Raw genomic sequence first — 26,047 nt, 5'->3', positions numbered from 1 at the left:
GTTTGGTTTGTGCAAATCACTCATTTGTATAGGTATAGTTCATGCCCCAACCAACTATGCATGCTATGCCATGGTCTGACAGCAAAGGCCAAAACAATTTCAGTTCCAAAATTCTCAATTTTCTTTAATCTGGAATATTTAATTGAGTTTCGTGTATATATATCTATATGTGTGTATATGTATATGTATATATATATATATATATATATATATATATATATATATATATATATATATATATATATATATATATATATATATATATATATATATATATATATATATATAGTAGGCAAATGCCCACGTGCTAACTACTGATTCATGTAACATGAGCACTAGGACTTTGTAATAAAGTGAAAAAATCTAAATTTATTTGTTAACGTTCGGTTCGCTTTGTGATACCTTTCTCAAGACACACAAAAAAAAGTTCAGGGGGAATGGGATCACCCATGCACTATGGCCACAACACAGCAGTAGAATAAGGGGCCCATTTACTTAGCTCGAGTGAAGGAATAGCATAAAAAAAACTTCGAATTTCGAATGTTTTTTTTGGGCTACTTCGACCATTGAATTGGCTACTTCGACCTTCGAACTAAATATTGTTCGACTAGTCGACCATTCGATAGTCGAAGTACTGTCTCTTTAAAAAAAACTTCGACCCCCTACTTCGCCACCTAAAACCTACCGAAGTGCAATGTTAGCCTATGGGGAAGGTCCCCATAGGCTTTCTAATGTTTTTTTGGTCGAAGAAAAATCGTTCTATCGATGGATTAAAATCCTTCGAATCTAACGATTCGAAGGATTTAATTGTTCGATCAAACGATTTTTCGTTCAATTGTTTGATTGAACTATTTGCGGTAAATAGTTCAATCGAATGATCGATCGAATGCCTTTTTATTCGATCAAAAACATAGAAAAAAAGCCTATGGGACTTTCCCATAGGCTTTTAAAGCAATTCGGTAGGTTTAATCTGGCGAAGTAGGCAGTCAAAAAGTCGCAGCGTTTTTTCGCTCGATCTATTCGAATCATTCTACTCAGGCGAATTTACGCCAATTCGATAGTCGAGAAGCACAAAAAACTCCTCGAAATTCGAGCTTTTTTCCCCTCTATTCATTCACCCTGCTTAGTGAATGTGCCCCTAAGTGTGTCTATCAACCCCCTTCCTGAACTCCCAGGGCTCTCTGCTGCAGTAATTAGCCCTCCTGTGCACCTTCCAGGTACCTGAATAAAGGGAAAATATATCTGTTGGCCAGGACCGAACCCTGGAGTCCTGTACAATATATATAGATACACATTCAGATAAATATTAAAAAAAAAATTAGAAAAAGGATGATTTCCTCAGAAGTGTCAAACAGAAAAGTCATGATAGCGTGGGAGGAAGGCAGAATTTTTTTTTAAGTGCTATGAGAAGCTAATTGGCTACAGATTCTAGACAATAGCACTGAATGTATATTTAGTTAACACAACTTTCCATGAACAGGTCATTAAGATGTTTTACCAGATGTATTAGACACAAAGAGGCCGATTCACTAAAGGTCGAAAAAGTGAGTGTTATTTATAGCATGTCCTCAAAATTATATTACGTCTTATATTTTTAGAATTAACGATCGATTCATTAAAGTTCACTTGTCTAACTTTAAAAGCGATATTTTTACGTTCATTTTAGCTGAATTGTGTGCAGTATTTTATACCATGCGTTATTTTGTGCATTATTTTGTGCTATTTTTTAAGGCATTTGATATTGTCTCCCATTATTAGTAACATTATTATTAAGAAATTGGGGATGCCACTGCCAAAGTAGAAGTCTCTTTTTACAGTATTCTAGTCATTCCTTTCCCTGGGAAACTTAATATAATTCCATGACACAGAACACAGTGCATTCTGGATCTGCCCAAGGTATCATGAAAATGTGTTAGTGGCTGTAGGTAAGGCTCCAGTTCCTCATAAAGGTCTTTAATTGCTTCCCTACAACTCCTCACTACATCTTCCTCTATTAATCCATCTGATTTTGTTTAGTAACGGCTAGTCCTGGGAGGTGTTAAATTTCACAGTAATTATCAATCTATATATGTTAGTGAATAATGCGTTAGGATTAATTCTATTCTATAAGTATTGCAATGCAATTAGAATACCGCTGTGCAGAATTGTAGAATTAACGCCTCTATATGTCTATTAGTGCATGCGAAAATACTTTGATGAATCGTTCCTTCCATTTTTACGGCGCCCGAATTTTTTTCGGCGAATTTTCGCGGGCGTTTCGCGAATTTATTCTCTGGACGCGAATCGCGCAAATTCGCCGCAAATTCGCGCCTGGCGAATAAATTCGCCCATCACTAGTTTGGATGTGTACAATAGGAATTATCCTTCTAAAATAGTTTTTTCCCCAGTTATCCTTTATATCCATCAGTTGAGATATTGCTAGGACAAACTTTATTCAAGCTTTGCGTGTAGTCAAGGCCTGTTCGGACACAAGTATAATAAGAACAAGAGAAAGTAACTAAAATTTCCACCAGGTTATGATTAATTTGGCAGAAGTGATTACAGTTTGTGAGCTAAAACATTTCTAGGAATAGTACCTATTTATATATATGTATGTTTGTGGGCACAATATTTATTTAACATAAACTTATTACTGTATATAAAGATGTTTCTTTTTCAACTGTGCTGAAAGTAAATTCCAACATGTTCCCTAACCTCTTTGAATCTTGCTATAATGTTAAAATAACACATAACTACATTGCCTCCCACACATTATACTTTTCTTAGGATTGTCTTAATAAACCATAAGTTATGGAGTTGATGACACACTTAGAAGATTTTGTTGGCCACTTGTATACACATCATCCTATAACAAAATTAGTTTATAAAGTATTCCATACATTATGTTGGGGAATCTGGATTAAGTTTAAATTCTCTACCCTTTATGGACAGAATACTGTTACATAGGAGATAGAGTATTGGTATTTGTATGGTGGTCCACCAGTCCTGACAATATCTATATTCTATGGGTCAGGAATCATTTGGCTTGCTCCATGCTTGCCAGTGCATGGAGCATCAGCAAATGAAGAACGTAAAAGGAGCCACAGTTCCATGTGTGTAGGCCATGGGTGGAAAGGTTAGGAAGAGCACCCAATTGGCCTTTATAAGCTTCTTGCATGACCACTCAGTATCAATTGCTAAGCATTGTTGAATTGGCCCCTTAGCCTTCTATCTGAATAACAGATTATTACATTTTGTAATACAGCAATTCACTAAAATGTCATTTTTCTACACCTGTACTCATCTTTCAAGGTAACCTGTCTCCGTAGATGAACTGATCAAGAACTGTGCTGACTGTGTTTTAAAACCTAATGGATACGCTTTCGTTTATAGGGTGTTTCATATAATGGAAATATCTGGAGAAGTTTTAAGCAATGGTGTCCCTATGTCATAAGGCAGACTCTTCCTTTTTCCCTGTGGGTCCTGTAATAAGGATGAAAAATGGACTCTGAAATTATGATGCAGCAATGCACACGTTCCATGATCTGTAATGGAGTGAGAGATGAGAAAGTCAGAGAGAAAATGATAGTAAAAGGTGCAGTACCTGTTCCACCCATAAATCCAAGGAATCAGTCTAGAGTGGATGCAGAAAATCCCAGCCCTCTCTCTCCCTCTTGAAATCTCAGGATTGTCCATAAAACACCAGGTTAGCGCCAAAATAATGTTTTATCGTGTGATGCCTAAAGGTTTTAAAAGGAGCTATAATGGTATGTATTACAACATTAAAACAACAATTGGATAGAGAATTGTTCATTAAGAGTAGACTCTATGTTTTTAATTACTCTGTTGTTTTAGCCTTTGATAATTATTCACGGGATTAAGCACAACCCTTATCTGCAATCCCCGGACTTGGACTGAAACCATTTCCTCTTGCTTCACATGACTAGTCTGATAAATAAATATGTGATCACTATACTAGAGGGAATTCACGTTTAGGCACAGTGACCAATTAAAATAAGGGTGTGTAAAGAGTTAAGAAACAAGATGATACATGTGCATTTAGTTTGAATTAAACATATAACCAGAATCTCTCTTTTTTTTCCTTGCAAATTGAGTTGAATTGCCACAAAATCATATCTCAGCTAATTTCAAATTCATATGAAACAAATTAAGGAATAGCAGCAAATCATATCTTGCTTAGTGCATGGCTGTATAAACACAGAAAAGTTTACATTATAGGGAGTCAAGTAAAGGTGGCCATACACGGCCGATAAAAGCTGCTGACAGACCAAATCTGCAGCTTATTGGCCAGTGTATGGGGCACTCCAGAGGGCTTCCCTGACCGATATCTGGTCAAAAATCAGCCAGATGTTGATCGAGCAGGTTTAAAAACTCTGTTGGATCGAGGACTTTATCAGTTTGTTGCTGCAGTCTTCATGCCGGCAACCTGCATTCCCAATGTTGTGATTTGATCATTGAGCCCTAGGACCCACGATCAAATCAGTCCGATATCGAACACTTCAAGGCAAACTCCCCAAACAAGCAGATCTTTGCATGAATGGCCACCTTAAGTCTATACTTAAGGTATTTAGGTGAAATTTAGATCTTATGAAGATACCGCTCTCCCTGGCTATTCTATACAGATATACAAGTATGGGATTTGTTATTCGGAAACCTGTTATCCAGAAAGAACCAAATTGCAGGAAGACCATCTCCCATAGACTCCATTATAAGCAAATAATTCTAAATTTTAGAATTGATTTCTTTTTTCTCTGTAACAATAAAACAGTCCCTCGTACTGGATCCAAACTAATTAATCCTTATTGGAGGCAAAATAAATGTAAAATAAATGTAAAGGTTAAATTGTTTTTTGTACTAGACAAAGTATGGAGATCCAAATTCCTGAAAGATCCCTTATGCAGAAAACCCCAGGTCCCGAGTGTTCTGGATAACAGGTCCAATACCTGTATATGACACATGTTGGTTACAGGTCCTAGAGAATAGACAATGTTAATAGTTATTAACATGAAATTCCCATTTCTTTATAATATGTAAACACTGCTTTTGGGACTCCTTTCTGACTCCCTGACAGCTTCCAAGCAGCTCACTAAAGGCATGCAGGGAATTTTTGAGCACCTGCTACTTTAGATTAATGTAATTATGAGTAAAGAAAATAAAATGCAATTAGAAGGTTGAGTGAATTGTATTTAACCCTTCCTGTGGTGACACTTTTAATCTATGCCACACACTCACCCTACATGAGGGAATTTAATATAAAAGTGTCTATAATATGTCAAATATGTTTTTATTTCACCACAAAAACAAGTCTGTATATTAGGGAGAGAAGTATAACTGTGGACAAAGCTGCACCAGCTTTAAGTATGCAAGAAAGAATTGCTGAGAAGTAAGTCATCTTTATTATAAGATATAAAATTAGCAAGGGTACATACTAATCTGATCCCATCTGATCTAAATCAGGCTGTAAAAATGGATCTTTATGCAGACAAGAAGATTTGTCAGTTGTGTCAATGTGAATCGCTGGTGGTAAAACACATAAATCAACTTAACTACTAAAAAATTAATACATAAATTAACTACTAAAAAAATGCAAAAGTCCATTTATGCGATTTATATTTTTTCAGGCCCGGATTTGTGGAAAGGCCACCAAGGCCCGGGCCTAGGGCGGCAGAATTTCAGGGGGGCTGCATGCTGTCCAACCACACCCACATTGGTTCAAAAACACTGGGGATGTGCTGGAGATACAATAGTTTTTTACATTTCCCATGCGCTAATCCCCAATGCGCCGGTCCAGACGATGAAAATTTGCACAAATAAAAGGGCCTAGGGGCGCCCACTATATTAATCCGGCCCTGTATTTTTTACCACTATACTGACACCAATCCTAATCAGTAGATTTTTTGCCCTCAAGTAGCACAGATTTCTCTCGACAAGTGACATCTGCCCAGTGTCGGACTTGCCCGGCGGGAAACCGGGAAAAAACCCTGTGGGCCCGACCCTCATGGGCCCCCGCCGGGCCAGACGCCTCTTCTGATATAGGAATTCTAAAATAAAAAGTTTTCTTTCAGCGTCGCGCAGCGCCGTCTGCGCATGCGCCCACTGTTCGCGCATGCTCGCTGTGTGCGCATTCATGCATGTGACCCGATCGGCATCTCACAGTAGGGGGGCCAGAGGGGGCCCTGGACAGAGGTCCTGGTGGGCCCAGGGACCCCCAGTCCGACCCTGCATCTGCCATCACCCTTAGGGGCAAATTCACTAAAGCGCAAAGCAACTAACACTAGCGCAAATTCGCAAGCGTGACGTCATTTCGTTACTTTGCTGATTTACTAACGGGTGCTGGTGTAAATTCGCTAGCGAAGTGCACCTACTCTAGCGCTACTTCGCACCCTTACGCCAGACGAAGTTGAGCTATGGCGAAGGGACGTAACTACGCTAATTCATTAACTTGCGCATTTTACTGAACGTTACCTCTTGCGCCAGAATTTGCTTCGCAAGGTCAGACCAGGCAAAGTTCAATACAATAGTCCCAAAAAACGCTGGCGTCTTTTACTTTTTTAAGGGTGATAGTATAAAAAAATAGCGTGAATATCTTTGGGGGTACCCTCCTTCCCCCCTACATTTCCTAACATATGGCAACTCAGCGATACAGTGGGCACATGTGTAAGGCAATAGAACAACTTTATTTTATTTTTAAATATTTCCTGGGTTTGTGTAATGTAGTTGCTGCAGCATATACGTCCATTATATTTTAACTTGGCGCTGTATGCAAATTAGGCATCGCTAGTATAACTTCACTTTGCCTGACGAAGTAACGGTAGCACAACTTCACTACCGTTCACCTCCCTGAATTTGCGTAGCGCTGGCGAAACTATGCCTGGTGAAGTGCGGCGAAGCTGCCGCTGGCGCAGCTTCGGATCTTAGTGAATTAGCCCCTTAAACTGGATAGAATTTTGCTCACATTATTTTTCTCTCCCTAAGATACAGGGTTCCTTTATAAACACTGGGCAAATTTGTACCTATAAGAACCAATCAGTGACTGGCTTTTTCAGACAGCTACAGGTTGAACAATAAAGCAAGCATTTAATTGGTTGCCATGGGTTACTGCCCAGGTGCAAATTTGCCCAGTTTTTATAAATGACCTCCAGTGTGAATCCAATCCAATACATTTGCTTCAATACCTTTATTTAATAGGCTGCTATCGAACTGATGAAGCTTGGTGGGTGTTGGAAACTAGAATCTCATAGAAACACATGGATGCGATAAAAATAATGGGGCAAACCATGCCGCCCCAAGGATATTTGTGCTGCGTGGGTGTTTAATGTGAATAAATAACTCCCAGCCAGTACAGTTGATTTCATATATAAATAGTGATTGCTGAGGAGGAACCACTTGATTGAGATTATGGCTATGCAACATAAACTTGGTGTAATTGCAACTCCCACAAGCCCTTACACCAATTCAAGTGATAAATTCCCTACCAATAAAAGAAGCTGAAAGTGCAGTCGAATATACAACTATATGTATATTAAAGCTGTACAGAGGGGGAAGCCAGCAGGAAGAATGGCAGTTACAACTTCACACCATTGTACCAGAATTTAATTTACAAAAAGTTTAATTTAGAGATACAGTACATCTCGATAATTTATTAAATAAATTGCATAGTTCCTAATTATTATTCCCTGTTAATATCAACAGATAGATTTTGTTTCTTGCAACATTTCACATGCATATTTATTGGGATTTATATTATTATTAAGCTGGTTTTATAGAAAAATTAAAGAGTTAACGCCACATACATCCGTGCAACGTGTTAGAAAGAAACAGGAAGGAAGAATACTTTGTTTGGCAGTTTGTAAAAAAGGAAAGAATGTTTGCATATGGAGTCCATTATGGCACCTTAGTAATTCCTGCCTATAATTGTTAAAGTGACTATTTCTGCATGTTGGCATGAGACGCAAGTAGGCTTGGATTAGATTCCAGTTCAATGGAAAAACCGCCTCCAGTCAATGTCTGATTTCATCTTTTTTCAAGTTTTACTGGACTTTAATGATTTTTGGCCCTCTATATGTGCAGCGAAGGGCATCAATTATATATATATATATATATATATATATATATATATTATTTTATATTCTTATTATGTTTTACAATAATAAAAGATGTCATGCATGCATGTAAAAATAAAAACCCTAGCTGAATTGGTTTTGGTGTAGGATATATATTTATATATTGGCACTCAAAAGCATAGAATACTACATAATACTTAAAATCTCAAAAGGATTTATTACTGATATAAAAAAATAATGTAAAATGATAAGACTGGGTAAGATGACTGCAAGCAACTATGGCAAAACTGATTGTTTGAGCACAAGAGTGACTCATTCTATAGTATATAGAGAAGATTTTCTCCTCTGCATCTGCCCAACATGTGTTCAACAGATCTTTTAACAACTTCAGGAAACGTAACTCTTATAATTGGCACAATTTTTGGGACCAGAGGATTAAAATATGTATCGGTAATGGTGCAGATTCTATTTCCAAGAAAACTTTTTTTTCAGTTTTATGACTTGATTGTATGGTTTGCTTAACATAAGGCTGGTACCATAAATTGAAAACCAAACCTTTAAGGGAAAAAGGTAAATTCCTGCTGCAAGGTAATATATATATATATATATATATATATATATATATATATATATATATATATATATATATATATATATATATATATATATATATATATCTATCTATCTATCTATCTATCTATCTATCTATCTATATATATATATATATATATATATATAAATATATATATAAATATATATGTGTTATAGGGGTAAGTTAAATTTCAACTCAAAAGGTATTTAAGGCTTTCAAAAAGTCAGTGGGGTAATATTCCTTTTCTAGATTCAACTAATAACGGAAGATTTTGTTAGAATGTACCATTTTGCCTGCTCATTAGTCCTTAAATATGTCAAAGTTACCAGTCTAGTATTTTCTGGAAAGCCTGGAAAACATATTATTTCAAATGATAACAGTACAGTTATCAAGACAAAATGATAAATTGGTTTAAATTGGAAATATTCACTTTACCTTTTTAGTCTAAGCCATTTGCAGTATAGTTTTGCATGAGCATACCAGCACTTAACACTGATTGCAAACCATTCAAAACTTATTCATTATGGCTTTAAGGGAAGGCTGCACCTTACTGACTTTCTCTTGACCTGTGGCTACCAGGGCTTTAGTGTGTTTGGACATCATACCTTTGCCAGACAGCATCCAGGTAAAGCTTTTTCAGAATTTGTTATTTTAATTGCAAGATGTTAGTTAACAATTATTGTAAAGTGCTGTGGCATTTTATAAATATTTGCTCATATAGCAGAAATATACAACCTTCTTCTTGCGACCAATAAAATGAAATGGGTGGAGGTTGGCCACAGCTTTATTAAGCCATGTTTAATTAAACAGATAAAATGTCCTTGCCATATTATGCCAAAACATACTGTAGATTACCCCAGATGTCAGGCACTGCAAAGAGGAGTAGGGCAAGTGATCTCCCTTTTTACATCCCTCAACTCCACATAGTTATACCCAGAGTTCCCTCTGCTCCCTAGCACCTCCCCACAGTCCCCAGCACCCTTTGTTAACGACTTTGGTGCCATGTATTCTGTCCATAGTTTAGTAACAAAAAACCTTTCCACATCACATGGCACACAATTACTTTGTTGGCAGCTTAGGAAATGCCAGAAGTTCCTTAGCCTACCCATGGATGTTGCAAGAGTTTAGAGGAAGACTTTGTCGTCTGCTATGTACTTATTATAAGCACAACACTGACACCTCTTGGTTATTGCTGCTTATTGTTAATAATCACTGCACGACCTGTTAATGTCACTGCTTTTCAGTTTCCTGTTTAAGGCCAACCTCTTTTAATCAAAAGCCCATCATGATTTAATGATGATTGATGTGATTAGTTGGCAAATGGCATTAAATAGAAGTGCCTCATTTGAAGCTAAAAGTTTAGAATTCATACTTTTCATTTTGGATACCTGGGTAATAAATTAAAGCTTCTATATTTGACAAGATCATGACCATTGGCCATAAGTTTGCAGACAGAAATTTCACATTTTGGCTTTTGAATCATGGTGTCACTCAAAGAAAAAAAACTAATCAAAATAATTTAAATCTATTAATGACTATTCCCACTATCTAAGGTGAATGTTTCCCCATGGATTAGGTAAAGAACCACTAATGCCCAGAAATGAAATGTTCTAGTGATTCATTTACTGAAAAGGTTGTTAAATATACCTCCTTCTCCCCCCCCCCCATTTGCCTTTGGGTTTATTGTTGCCCAAATGCTATAGACCAGGACACAGGTATGCTCAGATCAACTGCCAATGTACCTCCTGCAGATTCAAGTTATATAAGTTTATGGAGAGCACTTTGGCCAAAAGCCACTTGGCATTGCAATAAGGAAAAAAAATAGACTAGTCACAGTTCTAGTTTAAATCTGGGCAGACACCATGGAAGTGTATTTTTCCTAATAAGTAGCATTTTGGAAAATGTGTTTTATTGATGTACATTGTTGAAATGGTGAACTGGTTAGAACCAGTTTTGCTTCTAAGTTTATGAAAAACAATACATGTATAACAGAGACAATAAACTCCAAAGCATTTCAGGGATAGAAAGGGAATCTGAACACAATAATTTTAGATAAAGACTTATAGACAGGATGACCTGAGCTAAAGAGTACAATTTAGATCACTATAAAATCATACAAGCCAAAACACTCATACAAGAGTATCATCCAACCTGTTAATATAAGTTTATGTCTTTAGCTTTTTATACAACCTTACACTGCATTTGCCCACACACTGCATGTCTTTGTTCAAGGTTTATCTCACTGCCTAGGCATTGCCATGGCTTCCTTTTACAATTTCCCCCCATAGTCAGCACTCTACTGTACAAAGTTGCACACCTTTAATAGGGCTTCTAAATACATAATTCTTCTTTTTGGACTTGTTTTATGCATATGAGTAACTTTATCACAAGATACCGAAAAAAACTAGAATCTGCAAGTTCAAGTAGAGAACCCCAAAAACTTTAATTAATCGAGTTGTCATTGAGTTTCTTTGGGCAAAAACCTTCTTAAAAATTTTGAACATCATGAACATCTTCTAATGGTCTAAGGGACCTCTGCCATTGACTTCTACATGACTTCAATAGGTTTTAGATGGTGTATTTGTGGATTTGAACTATTTCCCAGGTTGGGGTATAATACATTTAGAAAAAATATTTTTTTTATTAAAAAAAAACTCCAAAAATTATATTTTTTAACCTGAAATGTGAATTTTGACCAAAAAAATAACCTTGAAAACTTGAGCCTCAATAAATAACCTCCTAAATAAACCCAATAAGATTGTTTTGCCCCAATAAGGATTACTTATATCATAGTTGGGATCAAGTACAAGGTACTGTTTTATTATTACAGAGAATAAGGAAATCATTTTTTAAAATGTGAACTATTTGGTTAAAATGGGAGATGGCTTTCCCCTAATTCGGAACTTTCTGGATAACAGTCCCATACCTGTACTATATTACAGAGAAAATAAGAAATAATTAAAAGAAATTGCCATAATGTAAGACAAAATGTCAAATTTCTGGATGACGCATCCCATGCTTGTACTGTACTGCACCAGTGTAACATAGCTCTTTAACTTTAACCTTTTCTGTTAATGACTGGGGATTTTAGTTCCTTACATCTAGATTTTATACTTTCAATTTAACATTAAATTTAGGGTGATTCCACATTTTTATTATGTTTTATTAAATTATGTTTTTATTTCATCTGATCTGTGCAGTTATAAGAAGAAATGGGAAGACCTCTGGGCACAGTCCACAGTCCAAGTTGCCACTGGGTATGTAAAAATATGAGGATATACTTAAAATGGCTTCTTCTCCTACCTGTATTCCCATATTCTTTTTTTTTATTAGCATTTGTGGAATTTAAAAAGAAAATTGTATTCTCGTGCCAAGGGCAATGTAAAGAATTCTTTATATAATATATATAAGCAAAAAAAGTCATAAAGAGCAACATTGCAGAATTCAGGAACACATTAACTAAATCCCACCATTCCAGGAGGAGAAACTGCAGGCTAAGCTTAGCTAGAGTTACCTTTTGATGTTGTTGGATCAAGCCTCCTTTCCTTGCTACGTTTCATTTATGCACTTTTTCTTAATGAGACTTTGTGTCTTTATGATCTTTGTGATTTCCTGTATTTAATGTGATGAAATAAATGAATCAACATCTGGAACATAAGCTTTCTGTTCTACCAGTGAAGAGTAAATAAAATTCTTTCAAGTAAATCAAGGAAGAGGCATAAAAAACATTGACATGGAATGCATTTTTCAGCAGTGGAAAATCATTTCCTGACATTTCTCATCTTATCCCTTAAGCCAATAGCTCACCTTTCTTTTCATCTTGGTGGTTTGATGTATGATTGGAATGCCATGTCTGGGCTCCTAACTAAGGGCCACATGAAGGGCAGCAATGTTTTTGTCTGGGTGATTAATATTCAATATTCTGTCTGATGGGCCACCAGGAATGCAATCTAATGTCCAAAAGCCCGTATGATTTTTGTGTGTAATATTGGCTTCATATATATGCCTGATTGCGGAGGTCTGTGAAAACGTGATTGAGTAATATTGTATTAAAGAATGCTGGGATTTGTGGTCCAGCAAAAGTTGAAGTTTAATTGCCCAACGACTTTTAGATCCATTTTAAGGAGAACCTAAACACTTCTTTGTAGCCCTTAGCTCTCTATGGACGATAACCAAAAACGTAATTACAGATGCAAGATAATCCACCAATGAGAATGCTGGTTGCTCGCAATATGTCAGTAAGCTGTATCTTACATATGGTTATTTTGTAATTCTTGTATCATGATATTACCAGAGTTTGGACTCCAACCCCCGGGCTCCCATTACTCATAATCATTCCCCCTGATTTCTGTTGTTTTTTCCAAGATTTTGGATGATTTGTTTGTAAAAATTCAAAGTTCGCAGAACATTACAGTGATGTCAGCGGAGCAATATGAGCAGCATACAATCTGTGGCTTCATGAGGGGTTGTGTGCATGACCACTTCCAGGCTGTAAAAGATTTGGTGGTGCGTACGAGTCCCCCTATATTCAGGTGTGAAAAGTTGACAGCTCTGCATTGTGATCAAACATCAGGAGGGAAGACATATTGCTGAATTGTTTTTTAAAAGAAAAACGTTGTTTAAAGCATCTAGTTCCAGCTGCAGGAACTAGGGATGGGCGAATTTGACCCGTTTCGTTTCGGCAAAAAATTCGCCACCGGCGAAATGTCGCAGATGTCCATTAAAGTCTATGGTCGTCCAAAAAAAATTGATGCGTGGCGAAATGTTTTTGACGCGTGTCTCTTTTTTTGTCACACGCCGCCATACAAGTCTATGGGCGTCATTTTGGCGGTGAAACAAGGCGAAAAAATTCGCCCATCCCTCGCAGGAACTGCTACAGGAAGAATGTGGAGTCAAATATACACGTGAAGTGCGTTTCTGTTGGAGAATTCCATGGCATTTTTATATGATTGTTTGCCATGGATAGATGGGGATAAGGTTTATTGAACAATTTTTCTATAAGGTTACAACCGCAGATTAAAGGGACACTAAATACATTTCTATGCATTTCACTGCTCAACCACACTGCTGTTGTGGGACATGCTGTAGAATATTATCAAGGCTAAGGCATGCATAATCCATTCATAAAGTGATATTGCTCATTAAAACTTTTCCCCAGTTCTCCGGAGCCAGCATCTATAATCCTCTAGGGATACACAGAATCCACTATTTGGAATTCGGCCGATACCCTGAAAATTTGTGAAAGATTTGGCCGAATACCGAACCAAATACGAATTAGCATTTGCAAAAAAAAAGTAGGAAAAAATGTTCAACTTCCTTGTTTTGTGACGAAAGTCACGTGATTTCCCTTCCCACCCCTAATTTGCATATGAAAATTAGGATTCAGTTCAGCCAGGCACAAGGATTCAAACAAATCCTACTGTAAAAGGCAGAATCCTGGCCGAATCTCAAACCGAATCCTGGATTCGGTGCATCCCTATAATCCTCCAATGACAATCCCACCTGAAAGGTATTATTTTGGCTTCATGTTCTTTGTTCCTACATTTGGAATTGGAAGCAATAGACACCTTTTTAGCAACCACTGAATGTATATGTCCTTCCCAATGTTTGATTACAGAGCAATGTAACAAAGCCAAGATGACATAATAATATTGTATGTAGAATAGCAGCAAGATGATTGACATAGTTCTGGTAGTCAGCATGCTCACTCTGAATTGTCTTGCAGCTATAATTATGTTTTTGCTCAATGGAATTCTCTCTGGTGAATTGTTTGCCATGTATAATTATGTTTTCGTCATTGTCTATAGAGAAATAGGAGGTGCAGTGGGACAGCTTTATTGTTGGGTTTAGTTCATGTTTAAAGATTAAAGCTCCCAGCATGCTTTAATTCTTAACATATTAACAAATGCTGGGATTTAATCCTTGCAAATGTGTTAATATATGTTTTATTTATACAGCCTATGTTGATATATACTGGGATGGAAACCATTACTCCATGTGTAACAATATATTAGTGCACCAGTTTTTGGGGACGCCGTTGGAAATTGCTTTTCTAAATAACTTCAAGGCCAAGAGTATGGCCCTGCTACTTTACACTTTATTTTGTTGGTATTCTATTCTAATTGACGCTGCTTCAGATATAATTCATGTGTCGTGCAAAGTGTATTTTATCATTACTGCCCTTTGAAATCCCCAATTTAAGTTTATCAGACTTCAGGCTCAAACAGATCAAAGCTGAACTATTATAGGAGTATGTGGCATTGTTATCTCCATCCAACTGCAAATATTTAAATGCATTCTATGTTGTTAGACGTTTATTTGTTATGCCAGTAAAAACATAATGAGCCAAGAATTTCCAGAATATACAGATCAGGCAGTGATCAGGACGTCTTTTGCAGTTGTATCACGCAGTAATAGTGTGGAACATAACAAGGGCCAAGACTGATCTGACTGGTGTCATAGGTCAGCTATGTAAACAATAAGCAGTTTGGAAAGCACAAATTCTTTTTCAGTGATGATATATATCAATTCAACAGAAAGCTCTGATATATTTCCTTTAGTATTTAAAAACAATTACATATTTTACTTGTTTGATCTTTCTCCGTAATAATATGTAGCATAAATCCATGTTGTTGTCAAAGCAGTACTGTTGTTTTTCTTTTCATAGTAGCTTTAAGACATGGTGCTCCAATGTTTTGCACATAATACATAATATGGGGTAACACCCTTCTGTACATATTAAAGATAGTAGGTGGAGATTATTTTATCAAGGCTGTCGACCAAAGGGGTTTCTAAAGGTCATGAAACTCAAAGGTATCTTGTGATAGTGCTAAACAGAGATTGTTCACTATTCCTTTCAGTCCCTCCCCAGTGGAGCTTACACTCAAAGGTCCTAACAATGGCAACACACCAGGAGCCGTTTCAATTGCCTGGAGGGAAAGCACACAAACAGATCATAAAAACTATACCCCTAGAATAAATACTCAACCAACAGATAGTTTATATCATTCTAAGTGGCCTATTAAAGAAACTTACCAAACTGGAATATATATATATATATATATATATATATATATATATATATATATATACATACATACAGTATATATACACACACCCAATGGCACATTCTACTAAAAGTGTACATTTTTATGAAAATGGTTTATATAGATGAGGCAGTGTTTTACATATGAGCTGTTTGTTTTAGACCTACATTGAGATCTACATTGTTCAGGGGTAAGGTTTTCTTTTAATACCATTATCAGAATCAAAACTAGGCAATGCAAGGCAGCAGAGCAAACCACTGCTCTGTCATATACTGATAATAAGTCAGCTAAGTAAGCACAAGTCATTGTCTGAGGCTCCATCGAAAGCACCCAAATGAATACACAGCAACCGCCAATCACAAAAGCCAAAGCAGGAGGGTTAGATGAAAATTCAAGAGCATTAAATCAGAAACCAGCAACTGGTATTTATACAAAGCTAGCTTGTAAAAATTAACCAGAAAATGGAAATCAACAAAAACACAGTCATAGAAAATGAGTTGCAGCCTCAGTGACTTCAGGTCTTGCTTCTGAATAATAAAAAGACATGTGGCTTTGGTGTTTAAGAGTTACAGATTTCGTCAAGGATTCCATTTCAGGAATAGTTCCTTTCTATCATATGCTTTAGAAGTACTGTAATAGGTATATGCTACTAATCACACTTTTATTTTGTTTGTTATATTTCTTTCATTTATTTACTGAATATTACTTGTTGATATGAGATCACTCACAAAATAATTTATAAATACTTAGGGGGTTATTTATTAAAGCCCAAATACCAAAAACTCGAAAAATCCTAGGTTTTTTTTACTATAAAATTCAAATTTTTAGTGGAAAAAAACCTCAATTTTTTTGAGATTTATTATACCCCCACGGATGCAAAGTCTGAATTCGGAAAATCTGCCATCTCAGATCTGCCAAGGTTGTATATAAGTCAATGAGAGAGGTCCCTATCCTATTTGGAAGTTTCTGTCTTCTGCACTGAAATTAGCCTAAAAATTTCTGACTTTTTGGGCAAAAATCTGGAAACATTCGAACGATTCGGATTTTTACACAATTTTGTTAGTGTTTGTCCACGATCCGATTAAATTGTGCTTTTTAAATTATAAATAAGGTTCCATTGTGGATTCTAGTTTGGTCTGAATTTTTTTTATTAAAATACTCTGAATCTGAATTTGGTAAATATGCCCCTTAATTTAAGTGGCGAATGACATGAAAAACAGTAGAGAAAAACAGTGAAAACACTTACAGAGGGCTTCAGACATTATTAAAGGAACAGTAAAACCAAAAAATTAAAGTGTTTCAAAGTAATTAATGATGTTTTAAGCGTGTTAAGAGTGTTACATAGGTCCAGGGGTGGAGTTTACAAGTTTGTAACTGATAATGTAATCTTAAAAACAAAGCTCACATGGGATTAGTTATGCTCAGGACAAATTGTATGCAGTGGTTCTCATCGTAGCAGCCAGAAAGGCTGTATTTCCCAGTCTTTATAGCAGATTGATTAGTGAATAAAAGAATAAGGCTGCTGTCCAGGGTACTGGTCAGTGGTTGTTGGCAGTTGTGTTTATTGTTGACTGTCACCTACTTGACTCCCAGCTTTTACAGACCACAATATTTTTTTCATTTTTATATCTGCATTGGAGCCTAGAGACAGGCTGATGTACAGTATGCATTATCCTTGATTAATGCATGGATACATTTTTCCTCTACATGTAGAAAACCGGGGTATGAGATTAAAGAATTCTATATTGTTATACAGTAATATGGTGTTTGGGATGTCATTCACAAGTAACATTTAGGGGCACATTTACTAATGGTCGAATTAACCCTCGAAGTTAAATCCTTCGACTTCGAATATCGAAGTCAAAGGATTTAGCGCTATTTGTTCGATCGAACGATCAAAGGAATAATCGTTCGATCGAAAGATTAAATCCTTCGAAACGAATGATTCGAAGGATTTTATTCCATCGATAGAACGATTTTCCTTTGATCAAAAAAAGCTAGGAAAGCCTATGGAGACCTTCCCCATAGGCTAACATTGATGCTCGGTAGGTTTTAGGTGGCGAAGTAGGCGGTCGAAGTTTTTTTTAAAGAGACAGTACTTCGACTATCAAATGGTCGAATAGTCAAACGATTTTTAGTTTGAATCGTTCGATTCGAAGTAGAAGTCGTAGTCGAAGTAGCCAATTCGATGGTCGAAGTAGCCAAAAAAAAACTTTGAAATTCGAAGTATTTTTTATTCTAATCCTTCACTCGAATTTAGTAAATGTGCCCTTAAAGTGTAACTAAAGCCAAAACTGCCAGCATTGAATACCAGGTATTTATAAAGGATCATGATGACAGGAAAAAATATTGCTAATACGGCCGCTTCTTACAGCTCTGTTCAATGGCTGTGGAAACCGTCAATAGTAGATGCAGTGAAAACATTTACTGTATAAAAGACATTTGTAAGACCAAGTTTTTGTGTATAAAGCTAAAGCAATATGTATATTTGCACATTATATTAAAGGCAGTGTAATGACCAGCATATAGTTGGCACAGCCCAATTCATTACTGTCGTCCTTTATATATATTTAGGTTCACCAGCATGAGGCTACTGATTTAATGGGGTGGCTTTGGCAGATCTTAAATGAGATCTTTACTTAAATTAGATCTTTACTTAAATGAGATCTTTATCTTTACTGATGCCTGCCTATCTGCTGCCAGATACACTATCTCCCTCTGACCTGCATGTACATTCTATTGGTATAGTTAGTAAATAATGGCTAAGACTGGGAATAGGATTACTAGGAAGATACCATAAGAAGTTACAAAATGTAACTACCTCACCTGCCACAGAAAGGACATGAGGTTTTCTTCGTGTGAGCAAAAACAGATATGGCAGGTACATGCATTTAAGGCTTCTGATGAAATTCAACATTTGGGACGAGGGCTAACATACCACAATGTTGAATTTTATCACGTAAGTCTAGGGCTCCATAACATTAGTAAAAATACCAAATGTATGTGAATGCTGTTCTTGTTGTTACTTAAAATGTTACACGGAGACAACTAGCTGAGAAGAATCTTTACTGTCATGGGAAAACTTGTTTTTTTCAAAACTCATCAATTAATAGTGCTACTCCAGCAGACGTCTTCACTGAAATCCAATTCTCAAAAGAGCAAACAGATTTTTTTATATTCAATTTTGAAATCTGACATGGGGCTAGACATATTGTCAGTTTCCCAGCTGTCCCCAGTCATGTGAATTGTGCCTGCACTTTAGGATGGAACTACTTTCTGGCAAGCTGTTATTTCTCCTACTTAATGTAACTGAATCAGTCTCAGTGAAACTTGGCTTTTACTATTGAGGGTTGTTCTTAGATCTACCAGGGAGCTGTTATCTGTTTACCCTCCCATTGTTCTTTTGTTAGGCTGCTGGGGGGTGGGGTGATATCACTCCAACTTGCAGTACGGCAGTCAAGAGTGACTGAAGTTTATCAGAGCACAAGTCACATGACTGGAGGCAGCTAGGAAACTGACAATATGTCAGATTTCAAAATTTAATATAAAAAAATCTGTTTGCTCTTTTGAAAAATGGATTTCAGTGCAGAATTCTGCTAGAGCAGCACTATCAACAGTGGTTTGAACAAAAAAACATGATTTCCCATGACAGTATCCCTTTAAAAATGGGGTTCATTTGATTTTCTACTATAGACTATGTATATTCGCTTGGGATTTATCCCTATAACTAAGATAGAAGTTGCCTCTCTGATTCCTTTCCTACAATTCACTACTAGACAAAATGAAATTGCTCTGTTTATTGTATTGAAGAAAGTGTCTGCCTATATAACATAAACCATACTGGTTGACTAGAAGAAGTCTAGAAGAAGAGAAAAACATTCCATTCAATACTGTATTAAGGATTTAACTTAAAACGGCTAATGCCTAGAACTGAAAACATCTATATAATTTTTATAAGCATGAAAGCATACAAGGTGGCAAAGAATATATGCATCAATGCATTACAGTTATCCAACATTTTTGTTCTACTGGAGACATACATAATTAATACTGAATAGGCACATCAGCAGTATATTTACTGTAACTCTCTAAATCACAAGTTCACAAGTGCCTCTACAGATTACCTAGGGAATGGAAACTCCCGAGTAATGGCTCAAACTACTGCTTTAATAAGCAGTGAACACCTCCAATCCTTGTGTTTGTTTCTTGAAAGTAGAATCATAAACAGTGCCCCGAGGTATGTTACATTTTCTGAAATCTGCTTTTCGGTACCATAGATGATGCAAAAGACCACACATGTTTTTTTTTTTCAGCCTTTAGCTATTAGTTTCACAAAGTACTGATTGTCAAATATACAGAGCATTGAATAAATCAGTGTTATCCTTCCTTCCCATGAATTTCAAAAAGCTAAAAACAAAAATGGCTTAATCCAGTGCACATGGAATATATACAGCTTGCGGCATAAAGACTGGGCACCTTCTACTGCAGAAATCTTCTAGTGTTCAGAAAACATTGGGGCCTCTACAGTTTTCCACCAATCTCTGCAAAATGTCTATGTCTATTCCGTCATGTTTATAATGGATCACTATAATTCTCTACAGTCTTTCTCTGCTAGGATATTCAGAAACTAGAGCTGCAGTACAACGTTTCTTTAAATCTTAGGAACCCCAATATTAACTTCTGAATAACTGGCAGTGCCAAACTATTTTCTTTTAGATTGTGAGCTCACTTGGCAGGGCCCTTTTTACCTTTGTATTGGTTATTGTTAATTGCTTTTTATATGTAAATCTGTATGTTCAATGTACAGGTATGGGATCTATTATACTTGGGACCTGGGGTTTTACGCATAAGGGAGCTTTCTGTATTTGAATCATCATACAATAGTCTGTTAAAAATCATTTAAACATTAAATAAACCAAACAGGATTTGGATTAATGTAGCTTAGTCAATATCAAGTACAAAGTACTGTTCTATTATTACGGAGAAAAAGGAAATCGTTTTTAGAAACTAGAATTATTTGGCCTTTTTGTAATTCAGAGCATTTGGATAATGGGTTTCCAGATGAGGGATTCCATACACCAATCTATTGTACAGGGCTGTGGAATATGTTGGGGCTTTATAAATATGTGTTATTAATAATTCTAATAATAATACTATTAAGCGACCTGGATAATATTTTGAGATTTAATTTGAATACAGTGCTCCATTATAATTTGGTTATAGTGCAGTGACATCTGGTGGGAGAAAAAAACACACAACAAACATTGCGAATATATGTGGAATACTCTTCAGCAATTTATACAGCAAATGCTCAGCCCTTGGCTATGGAACAGAAACACAGAAGTTGCCACAGCCTCAGAGCACATATGCATCTTAAAAGCTTAGCTAGAATAGCAAGCATTAAAGACAATCCTAAAGTAAAACTAATGTATTACATGTGTTTAATGTGTAGTACACGTGGGGTTTTACACCAGATGGAAAATATCGAAAGTCAGCAAAGCAAAGACATTTATAAATCATTTTAGCAACCTTCTCCAAATCAAGGCTCAGTTTCTGCTCTTGGGATCATAGCAGAATGCCCCAGACATTTGCTGTCCTATATTAATGATTTTGCTCCTTTCAGGCAAGTAGGTATGCAAAACTAAATATGAAACTAGACTATACCATTGTACTATTTTATTGTACTCACAAATACAGTGGTTTGTCTGAGAGAAAAAGTTCTGTATATGTTGTATATGTCATAGCTACCAATTATAAATTACACATACACTATAATATACACACAAAGCTTCAGCCTGAGTGCAGCTACACGGAGCAGAGATGGTCCAAGAAATGGCAGCTTTCACATTTTTTGGGCTAATCTCCTCTGCACTCCATATAGCTGCACTTACTGTAGGTTGAAGCTGCGCCTATCAGTGTTGCTACACAGAGCTGTGAACAAGAGCAGATCCACTTCTCATCAGCTGCCTAAAAAATACAGACTGACAGAAGTGGAGCCAACGCTAAGGGGGTTATTTACTAGTACTCAAGTTTATCTTTTATTAGAACAAAGTTGACCTAACTCCCATCCACAGATTTAACTCATTTATCAATAATTATACTTGAAAAAGTCAGTGAGAAAAAAGTTGCAACAAATTACAAATTACTTTTCGAATCGTATGATTGTTTCTCTGAAAACTCGACTTTATCAGATTTAACAAAAACTCTATCAGATTATTGTTAAAAAAATTACGCCGATCACGATGTCAAGAAACATCTTCATGCCATTGACTTCTACATGACTGGTTTGAGATTTGGATTTTTAGCAGCTTTTGGGAATAATACATCTCTAAAAAACCAAGTTTATTTCCTCTAAAAATTTGAGTTTTCCCCTTTAAAAACTTGACCAGAAAAATTTGAGGTTTAATAAATGGGCCCCTAAGTGTGACTTTTGCCTAAACATCAATTCTAGAGGCATAGTTGTCCTAAATAACATAAAGGAGTGTGTTTGTATGTCTATACCCAGTAAATACTTAAAGGAACAGTAACACCAAAAAATTTAAGTATTTTAAAGTAATGAAAATATCATGTCGTTTTGCCCTGCACTGGTAAAACTGATCTGTTTGCTTCAGAAACACTACTATAGTTGATATGAACAAGCTGCTGTGTAGCAATGGTGCAGGTTAAATAGTGGATAACAGAAAACACCATTATGTTCTACAGAGCTTATCTGCTATCTTCTGTGTAACTTGAGCCTTTTCTCCTTTGAATAGCTGCCCCCATTGCTACACAGCAGTTCATTTATATACACAAATGTAGTGTTTCTGAAGCAAACACACCAGTTTTAATAGTGCAGGGCAACACTGCATTATATTTTTGTTACTTAAACTAAAACAATTACATTTTTGGATGTTACTGGTGCTTTAAGCAAGAATTAAAATCTTAAGCTGTACAACAGAAAAGTATACACGTTAAATATGTATATTACATAACCTTGCTCATCAAAATGTTGAGTTAAATAAAACGTTTTTCTTTATTTTGCCTGAAAATCCTGTAATCCTGTGAGTGCCGCCATTCTTCACCTATATATATATATATATATATATATATATATATATATATATATATATATATATATATATATATATATATATATATATATATATATATATATATATATATATATATATATATATATATATATATACTTTTGGACAACCATACCATTATTTAGTCATTTTAGAGGGTTTGGCTGACCTGGTGATAAAGCACTGGAAATAAACACTCTTACAACCATTACTTAGGCAATTTAAAAACCCTTTTATTATACGCCTCCTTGTTTTAGCTAAAGACAAAAAAAACAGTCTCTACTTTGACTCAAACAGGTTGACCTTTACTGAGGACACTTCTGAACTACAGTATGAGTGTTCATCTTGATTTATATAGCCCATAACTTATGTAATCCAACTTGCCACCAGAATGCCTGTTTTTAATGTTCTGGGTCAGCCTGCCTTCCACAGGAAAAATATACTTTCTAATTTCAAAATAGCAGAAGACATGTTATGCCTTCTGGATTATTTGGCTCCCCTCTACTTAAGTTGAGATGTTGTTTTTATGTTGGTGCCATAGATTCTGTGTTTCATGGCACTTAATAGATAAAAGGAACAGAGTAGAAGATTGGAAGATTGCTTTCAATACCTGGGACAGTTATTAAGATTGTCTTGTGGTGCAATACAGTGCCGTTGCCAAGGTCTTTTGGTTATACAGATTTTTTCTTTGACAAAAGAGTATCATGCTATTCATTCATGGCAGATTCAGGAAAAAATGTGTAGGAACACATGCCAAGTTGGAAAGTGAATGGTGAAGGTACATTCACTGGGGGCTTTTCGACAAAATTTTGTGGGAAATCTGAAAAGATCTCTATTGTTTTGGTGTTGCAGTGCTGATGGACTTTACTAGGATCATAGAGGAAAACTTTATTTGGGGCTTTATTTACCCTAAATTGGTGAGAAAAAGATACATATAAGCCAAAGGAATGTATAAAAATAGTTTTAGATAAGAGTCTTATGTATTTGTCCTGTATGTATAAGGACCATGCCTCTAAAGCAAGATTTTTGCTGCCATTCTACTTAAGAGATGGGATAACCAGTAGCTCAATCTCACGTGAGCCTGCAGCTTTCGGTTAGACAGTGGAGTAACTGCAGACAGACACACAAATTCACTAAAGTGTGAAGCGCCTAACGCTAGCGCAAATTCGCTAGCGAAGGACCTACTCTAGCGCTACTTCACACCCTTACGCCAGGCAAAGTTGCGCTATGGCAAAGGGACGTAACTACGCTAATTCACTAACTTGCGAATTTTACTGAATGTTACCTCTTGCGCCAGACTTGCATTCGCCACCTCAGACCAGGCGAAGTGCAATAGAGTAGATAGGGCTTGCGTCAAAAAAAGTTTACATTTTTTCTAAGTCCCAAAAAACGCTGGCGTCTTTTCCTTTTTTAAGGGTGATAGGTTGAAAAAGATCGTAAATTGTTTTGGGGGTACCCTACTTCCCCCCTACATTTCCTAACATATGGCATCTAAACTATACGGTGGGCACATGTATAGGGCAAAATAACAACTCTATTTTATTTTATGAAGGTTTCCCAGGCTCATGTAGTGTAATGTATTTGCTGCTACATATACATCCATTCAACTTTAACCTGGCGCCGTATGCAAAGTAGACATTGCTAGCTTTGCTTGATGAATTAACGCCAGCGCAACTTCTCTACCTTTCGCCTCCCTTAGCGCAATTTCGAATTTTAGTGAATTAGCGGCGTCCTGGTGAAACATTGCCTGGCGAAGTGCGGTGAAGGCTGCGCTAGCGAAACTCTGCACTTTAGTGAATTTTCCCCCATGCGTCTCTTGCTTCAATAAGATATAACTTTATTAACACTTCTGCATTAGCAGACAAAGATCATGTTACATGACACTGTGTCAGTATCAGATTACTATGGCATCTGTATGTGAGCACATACATTAATACATATCTTAACACTTTTTTAAAGTGGCATATTGAGGAGCATTAACCATAGGAGTAATACATTTGTGTAAAGAAGGCAATGTTGCCTATACATATAAGGACAATTTTTCTAAGCATGTGTCAAACCTCTGTAATGAGCTTAGGTAGCTGCTTCAAATAACTTTTCCACAATTTTCTAAATTATTCCAAGTCCATAAACCATGGCAAACCAAAAATTATTTTGTTAGGGGGTTTATGATCAAGGTGCTCACAATCAGTATAGAATCTCTGTTTTGAGAAGAAAATTACCTTCTGGATGGGTGTTTCCCTGAGTGATGAAGTAGAAGGAGGCCTGAGGACAGCCCCTCTAGTGATGTTTGTCCAATAAGAACTCTGCTTGAGAGTGTACAAAGAAGAGAGTGGCCTAGAACAGTGCTGTTTCCATTGAGTGGAACAGTTATTCACAAAATGATTATGTCATGAAAAAAAAAGTAAATGAAGCTTGTAAAGGGTTTGGGGCAATTACAGTCTGTAGGAGGGTAACATCTACCACACAGTTGGACGACATGGTCTACAAGATTCAAACACAAATTGGATATCGCCTTAGTGTAGTTGTGTCAATCACTCAATCATACAGTGATGGGGTTCGCCAAGTCCACATAAACTTCAAGGTACAAATAATGATTCCACTGGAGAGCTGGTTACAATGCAGTGTTGTGTTTTATGGAAGATGCATAAGCACTACATGTTTCGGACCTCTAGGGTCCTTCCTCTGGTGCATGGTCTACAACATACTGTTGGTGACACCTCTGACTGCTGTATGGGGGTAAAGTAAATTTTAGGTCCAGGAGGGGATCAAATAGCAACTCTTTTTTTACGCTGCTAACAATGCTGTTATTCACACAAACACACACATAGCTTTTGTTCCCACCGATTTCAATGAATTTCACAAAGTCCAGAGTGGTGTGAAATATGTCTGTAAATACAGACGTATGGGAAGGTAACATGATATCCTCCTTTTATAGATGAACTACTATAACAATAAGCCAGCTAGCAACTCCCATTAACTGCCTGAGGATGATGTGCATTACAATCCTAAGCCAACTGGTTTTCTCTCCAAGAGCTTTTGAGATCTTACAAATGTCTATTTTATCTTGCAGTGCCAATTCACTAATATGAAACATTGTTCCAATGTCAAACAAAGATTACATATAATAAGAGATAAAAAAAAAGTGTACAGATAGTGCCCAGAGCATATAATAAAAGCCACAGCTACTCTTCTAAAGGTTAAGTGGTCCATTTTCCATGCTATTGAACATCTTTGTTTTGCTCTACTTTTTATCTAAAATTAAACAAAAACAGAAAA

The sequence above is a fragment of the Xenopus laevis genome, chromosome 1L (genome assembly GCF_017654675.1).
Source record: "Xenopus laevis strain J_2021 chromosome 1L, Xenopus_laevis_v10.1, whole genome shotgun sequence".
NCBI classification, from domain to species: domain Eukaryota; kingdom Metazoa; phylum Chordata; class Amphibia; order Anura; family Pipidae; genus Xenopus; species Xenopus laevis.
This window is presented reverse-complemented; position numbering follows the sequence as displayed.